Source organism: Pinus tabuliformis, chromosome Q (assembly GCF_031772625.1).
Source record: "Pinus tabuliformis cultivar Carrire ecotype Pingquan chromosome Q, CPIR1, whole genome shotgun sequence".
Classification (NCBI taxonomy): domain Eukaryota; kingdom Viridiplantae; phylum Streptophyta; class Pinopsida; order Pinales; family Pinaceae; genus Pinus; species Pinus tabuliformis.
The window spans coordinates 806,277,123-806,283,817 of NC_142296.1; positions in this window are offsets into that span (position 1 = coordinate 806,277,123).

Below are 6,695 nucleotides of genomic sequence, written 5' to 3' on the forward strand. Positions count from 1 at the left end.
GTTGTGACCTGAGGTTGGCTTTGTGCACGTTCGTGCAGCTCATTTTCCTGGCTCTCCCTTGTCGCTTCATTTCAGTCGTTCAGGCACCCATGCAAAATCGTTCGGGCGGGTCGTTTGAGGGCGCCCATGTGAACTCGTTCGGGCGGGTCGTTTGAGGCGCCCGTGTGAACTCGTTCGGGCGGGTCGTTTGAGGGTGCCCGTGTGAACTCGTTCGAGCAGGTCGTTCGGGCGAGGGCGCGCCCGGGTGAACGAGCCCGTATCAAAAATGCCAAGTTGTGACTCGAGGTTAGCTTTGTGCATGTTCGTGCAGCTCATTTTCCCGGCTCTCCCTTGTCGCTTCGTTTCGGTCGTTCGGGCACCCATGCAAAATCGTTCGGGCGGGTCGTTTGAGGGTGCCCGTGTGAACTCGTTCGGGTGAGTTGTTCGGGCGGGTCGTTTGAGGGCGCCCGTGTGAACTCATTCGGGCGGGTCGTTTGAGGCGCTCGTGTGAACTCGTTCGGGCGGGTCATTTGAGGGCACCCATGTGAACTCGTTTGGGCGGGTCGTTCGGGCGAGGGCGTGCCCGGGTGAATGAGCCCGTATCAATGCTAAGTTGTGACCCGAGGTTGGCTTTGTGCACATTCATGCAGATCGTTTGCCCAGCTCTCCCTTGTCGCTTCGTTTCAGTCATTCGGGCGGGTCGTTTGAGGGCACCCGTGTGAACTCGTTCGGGTGGGTCGTTCGGGCGAGGGCGCGCCCGGGCGAATGAGCCCATATCAAAAATGCTAAGTTGTGACTCGAGGTTAGCTTTGTGCACGTTCGTGTAGCTCGTTTGCCCGACTCTCCCTTGTCGGTTCGTTTCGGTCGTTCGGGCGGGTCGTTTGAGGGCGCCCATGTGAACTTGTTCGGGTGGGTCGTTCAGGCGAGGGCGCGCCCGGGCGAACGAGCCCGTATCAAAAATGTGAAGTTGTGACCCGAGGTTGGCTTTGTGCACGTTCGTGCAGCTCGTTTGCCCGGCTCTCCCTTGTCGGTTCGTTTCGGTCGTTCGGGCGGGTCGTTTGAGGGAGCCTGTGTGAACTCGTTCGGGCGGGTCGTTCGGGCGAGGGTGCGCCCAGGCGAACAAGCCCGTATCAAAAATGCTAAGTTGTGACACGAGGTTGGCTTTGTGCACGTTCTTGCAGCTCGTTTGGCTGGCTCTCCCTTGTTGGTTCGTTTCGGTCGTTCGGGCGCTCATGCAAAATCGTTCGAGCGGGTCGATTGAGGGCGCCCATGTGAACTCGTTCGGGCGGGTCGTTCGAGTGAGGGCACACTCGGGCGAACGAGCCCGTATCAAAAATGCTAAGTTGTGACCCGAGGTTGGCTTTGTGCATGTTCATGCAGCTCATTTTCCCGGCTCTCCCTTGTCGGTTCATTTCGGTCGTTCGGGCGGGTCGTTTGAGGGCGCCCGTGTGAACTCGTTCGGGCGGGTCGTTCGAATGAGGGCGCGCCCGGGTGAACGAGCCCATATCAAAAATGCTAAGTTGTGACATGAGGTTGGCTTTGTGCACGTTCGTGCAGCTAGTTTTCCCGGCTCTCCCTTGTCGCTTGGTTTCGGTCGTTCGGGCCGGTCATTTGAGGGCACCCGTGTGAACTCATTCGGGCGGGTCATCCAGGCAAGGGCGTGCCTGGGTGAACGAGCCTGTATCAAAAATGCTAAGTTGTGACCCGAGGTTGGCTTTGTGCACGTTCGTGCAGCTCGTTTGCCCAGCTCTCCCTTGTCGGTTCGTTTCGGTCGTTCGGGCGGGTCGTTTGAGGGCGCCCGTGTGAACTCGTTCGGGCGGGTCGTTCGGGCGAGGGCGCGCCCGGCGAACGAGCTTGTATCAAAAATGCTAAGTTGTGACCCGAGGTTGGCTTTGTGCACGTTCGTGCAGCTCGTTTGCCTGGCTCTCCCTTGTCGCTTCGTTTCGGTCGTTCGGGCGGGTCATTTGAGGGCGCCCGTGTGAACTTGTTCGGGCGGGTCGTTCGGGTGAGGGTGCGCCCGGGCGAACGAGCCCATATCAAAAATGCTAAGTTGTGACCTGAGGTTGGCTTTGTGCACGTTTTTGCAGCTCGTTTGCCCGGATCTCCCTTGCCGGTTCGTTTCAGTCGTTCGGGCGGGTCGTTTGAGGGCGCCCGTGTGAACTCGTTCTGGCGAGGGCGCGCCCGGGCGAACGAGCCCGTATCAAAAATGCTAAGTTGTGACCCGAGGTTGGCTTTGTGCACGTTCGTGCAACTCGTCTACCTGGCTCTCCCTTGTCGGTTCTTTTCGGTCGTTCGGGCGCCCATGCAAAATCGTTCGGGCGAGTCGTTTGAGGGTGCCCGTGTGAACTCGTTCAGGCGGGTCGTTCGGGCAAGGGCGCGCTCGGGCGAACGAGCCCGTATCAAAAATGCTAAGTTGTGACCCGAGGTTGGGTTCGTGCACGTTCGTGCAGCTCATTTTCCTGGCTCTGCCTTGTCGGTTCGTTTCGGTCGTTGGGGCGCCCATGCAAAATCGTTCGGGCGGGTCGTTTGAGGGCGCCCGTGTGAGCTCGTTCGGGCGGGTCGTTCGGGCGAGTGCGCGCCCGGGCGAACGAGCCCGTATCAAAAATGCTAAGTTGTGACCCGAGGTTGTCTTTGTGCATGTTCGTGCATCTCGCTTGCCCAACTCTCCCTTGTCGCTTTGTTTCGGTCATTGGGGCGCCCATGCAAAATCGTTTGGGCGGGTCATTTGACGGCGTGCGTGTGAACTCGTTCGGGCGGGTCGTTCGGGCGAGGGCGAGCCCGGGCGAACATGCCCGTATCAAAAATGCTAAGTTGTGACCTGAGGTTGGCTTTGTGCACGTTCGTGCAGCTCGTTTTCCCGACTCTCCCTTGTTGCTTCGTTTCGGTCGTTTGGGCGCCCATGCAAAATCGTTCGGGTGGGTCGTTTGAGGGCGTCTGTGTTAACTCATTCAGGCGAGGGTGCGCCCGGGCGAACGAGCCTATATCAAAAAATGCTAAGTTGTGACCTGAGGTTGGCTTTGTGCTCGTTCGTGCAGCTCGTTTTCCTGACTCTCCCTTGTTGCTTCGTTTCGGTCGTTTGGGCGCCCATGCAAAATCGTTCGGGTGGGTCATTTGAGGGCATCTGTGTTAACTCGTTCGGGCGAGGGCGAGCCCGGGCGAACGAGCCTGTATCAAAAAATGCTAAGTTGTGACCCGAGGTTGGCTTTGTGCTCGTTCGTGCAACTTGTTTTCCCGGCTCTCACTTGTCGCTTCGTTTCGGTCGCGCAGGTGCCCATGCAAATTTGTTCATGCGAGGGAGTGCACAGGCCAAATAGCCCGTATAAAAAATGCTATGTTCTGACCCGAGGTTGGCTTTGTTCATTTTCGTGCTGCTCGTTTGCCCGGCTCTCCCTTGTCGCTTCGTTTTGGTCGTGCGGGGGCCCATCAAATTCCAGATGATATGAGTGACAGGTTTTGTTTCCGTGTGAAAGGTGGGTTGGTTATTGAGTTGTGTTTTCGCGTTTGCCTGAACGATGGCCTTGGGCCATTTGTAGGGTTTTCGATTTTCATCTTCTCTCCATCCCAACTCGGTAGCACATGAGCGGTAATGTTGGCCATGCTCATCTTGGGAGGCATATGTGAACAATTTCCCTTTTGCTTTCCAAGTTCTTGGAGCTATATGGGTTGTTGTGGTGTGGCTCCCTTGCTCATCCTGGTCCCCCTCGCGCCCCTCTAGATGATATCATCGACAGGTTTTCTTTCCGTGTGAAAGGTGGGTTGGTAATTGAGTTGTGTTTTCGCGTTTGCCTCAACTATGGCCTTGGGTCATTTGTAGGGTGGCCGATTTTCATCTTCTCTCCATCCCCACTCGGTAGCGCATGAGTGGTAATGTTGGCCATGCTCATCTTGGGAGGCATATGTGAACAATTCCCCTTCTGCTTTCCAAGTTCTTGGAGCTGTATGGGTTGTTGTGGTGTGGCTCCCTTGCTCGTCCTGGTCCCCCTCGCGCCCCTCTAGATGATACCAGCGACAGGTTTTGTTTCCGTGTGAAAGGTGGGTTGGTAATTGAGTTGTGTTTTCGTGTTTGCCTGAACGATGGCCTTGGGTCATTTGTAGGGTGGCCGATTTTCATCTTCTCTCCATCCCCACTCGGTAGCGCATGAGCGCTAATGTTGGCCATGCTCGTCTTGGGAGGCATATGTGAACAATTCCCCTTCCGCTCTACAAGTTCTTGGAGCTGTATGGGCTGTTGTGGTGTGGCTCCCTTGCTCGTCCTGGTCCCCCTTGCGCCCCTCCAGATGATACCAGCGACAGGTTTTCTTTCCGTGTGAAAGTTGGGTTGGTAATCGAGTTGTGTTTTCGCGTGTGCCCGAAGGATGGCCTTGGCTCATTTGTAGGGTTGCCAATTTTCGTCTTCTCTCCATCCCCACTCGGTAGCGCATGAGCAGTAATGTTGGCCACGCTCATCTTGGGAGGCATATGTGAACAATTCCCCTTCTGCTCTCCAAGTTCTTGGAGCTGTATGGGCTGTTGTGGTGTAGCTCCCTGGCTCGTCCTGGTCCCCGCGTGCCCCTCCAGATGATACCAACGACAGGTTTTCTTTCCGTGTGAAAGGTGGGTTGGTAATCGAGTTGTGTTTTCGGGTTTTCGTGAACGATGGCCTTGGGTCATTTGTAGGGCCGCCAATTTTCGTCTTCTCTCCATCCCCACTCGGTAGCACAAGGGTAGTAATGTTGGCCATGCTCGTCCTGGGAGGCATACGTGAACAATTCCCCTTCCGCTCTCCAAGTTGTTGGAGTTGTATTGGCTGTTGTGGTGTGGCTCCTTGGCTCGTCCTGGTCCCTGAGTTCCCCTCCAGATGATACCAGTGACAGGTTTTCTTTCCGTGTGAAAGGTGGGTTGGTAATCGAGTTGTGTTTTCGGGTTTGCCTGAATGATGGCCTTGGGTCGTTTGTAGGGCGTCCAATTTTCATCTTCTCTCCATCCCCACTCGGTAGTGCATGAGCGGTAATGTTGGCCATGCTCGTCTTGGGAGCCATATGTGAACAATTCCCCTTCCACTCTCCAAGTTCTCAGAGTTGTATGGGTTGTTGTGGTGTGGCTCCTTGGCTCTTCCTAGTCCCCGCGTGCCCCTCCAGATGATACCAGTGACAGGTTTTCTTTCCGTGTGAAAGGTGGGTTGGTAATCGAGTTGTGTTTTCGGGTTTGCCCGAACGACGGCCTTGGGTCGTTTGTAGGGTGGCCGATTTTCATCTTCTCTCCATCCCCACTCGGTAGCGCATGAGTGGTAATGTTGGCCAGGCTTGGCCTCGGAGGCATATGTGAACAATTCCCCTTCTGCTCTCCAAGTTCTTGGAGCTGTATGGGCCATTTTGGTGTGGCTCCCTGGCTCGTCCTGGTCCCCGAGCGCCCCTCCAGATGATACCATCAACAGGTTTTCTTGCCGTGTGAAAGGTGGGTTGGTAATCGAGTTGTTTTTTTGCGTTTTCCTGAAAGATGGCCTTGGGTCGTTTGTAGGGCGGTCGATTTTCATCTTCTCTCCATTCCCACTCGGTAGCGCATGAGCGGTAATGTTGGCCATGCTCGTCCTAGGAGGCATATGTGAACAATTCCACTTCCGCTCTCCAAGTCCTTGGATCTGTATGGGTTGTTGTGTTGTGGTGTGGCTCCCTGGCTCGTCCTCGTCCCCCTCGTGCCCCTCTAGATGATACCAGCGACAGGTTTTCTTTTCGTCTGAAAGGTGGGTTGGTAATCAAGTTGTGTTTTCGCGTTTACCTGAACGATGGCCTTGGGTCATTTGTAGGGTGGCCGATTTTCATCTTCTCTCCATCCCCACTCGGTAGCGCATGAGTGGTAAGGTTTCCCATGCTCGTCCGGGGAGGCATATGTGGACAATATCTCTCTAAGTTCTTGGAGCTGTAGGGGTTGTTGTGGTTTGGCTCCCTAGTTTGTCTTGGTCCCCTTGTGCCCCTCCAGATGATACCAGCGACATGTTTTCTTTCCGTGTGAAAGGTGGGTTGGTAATCGAGTTGTGTTTTTTGGTTTGCCTGAAGGATGGCCTTGGGTCATTTGTAGGGTGTCTGATTTTCATAATCTCTCCATCCCCACTCGGTAGCGCATGAGCAGTAATGTTGGCCATGCTCGTCCCGGGAGGCATACGTGAACGATTCCCCTTCGTCTCTCTAAGATCTTGGTGCTATATGGGTTGTTGTGGTGTGGCTCCTTTGCTCGTCCTGGTCCCCCTCGTGCCCCTCCAGAAGATACATGTGACAGGTTTTCTTTCCGTGTGAAAGGTGGGTTGGTAATCGAGTTTCTTTGGCCGGTTTGCTCGAACGATGGCCTTGGGTCATTCGTAGGGTGGCCAATTTTCGTCTTCTCTCCATCCCCGCTCAGTAGAACATGAGCGGTAATGTGGGCAATGCTCATCCCCATCCCTCTTTCCCATCCCAATGATAAGAATGTTGATAGTTTCCTCCGCGCTCCTTTGAGCCTTCGTTGTTGCGGTCCCAGATGAAAGCCCCAAAACTTCGTCATTGCCTATGTCGCTATCGTGCCCCTCGGTTGTTGCGAATAGAGAATTTTGATTGGGCTGGGCAGCCATTTGTGGCTCCATTGAAATTGTCTCCTCGTTATATTGTTCACCTCCTCCCTATTTGGTGTGGAGGGTTTTGCTTTTCGTGTGAAAGGTGGGTTGGCAATTGAGTTGGTTTTACGGATTTGCCTCAAGAACGGCCTTG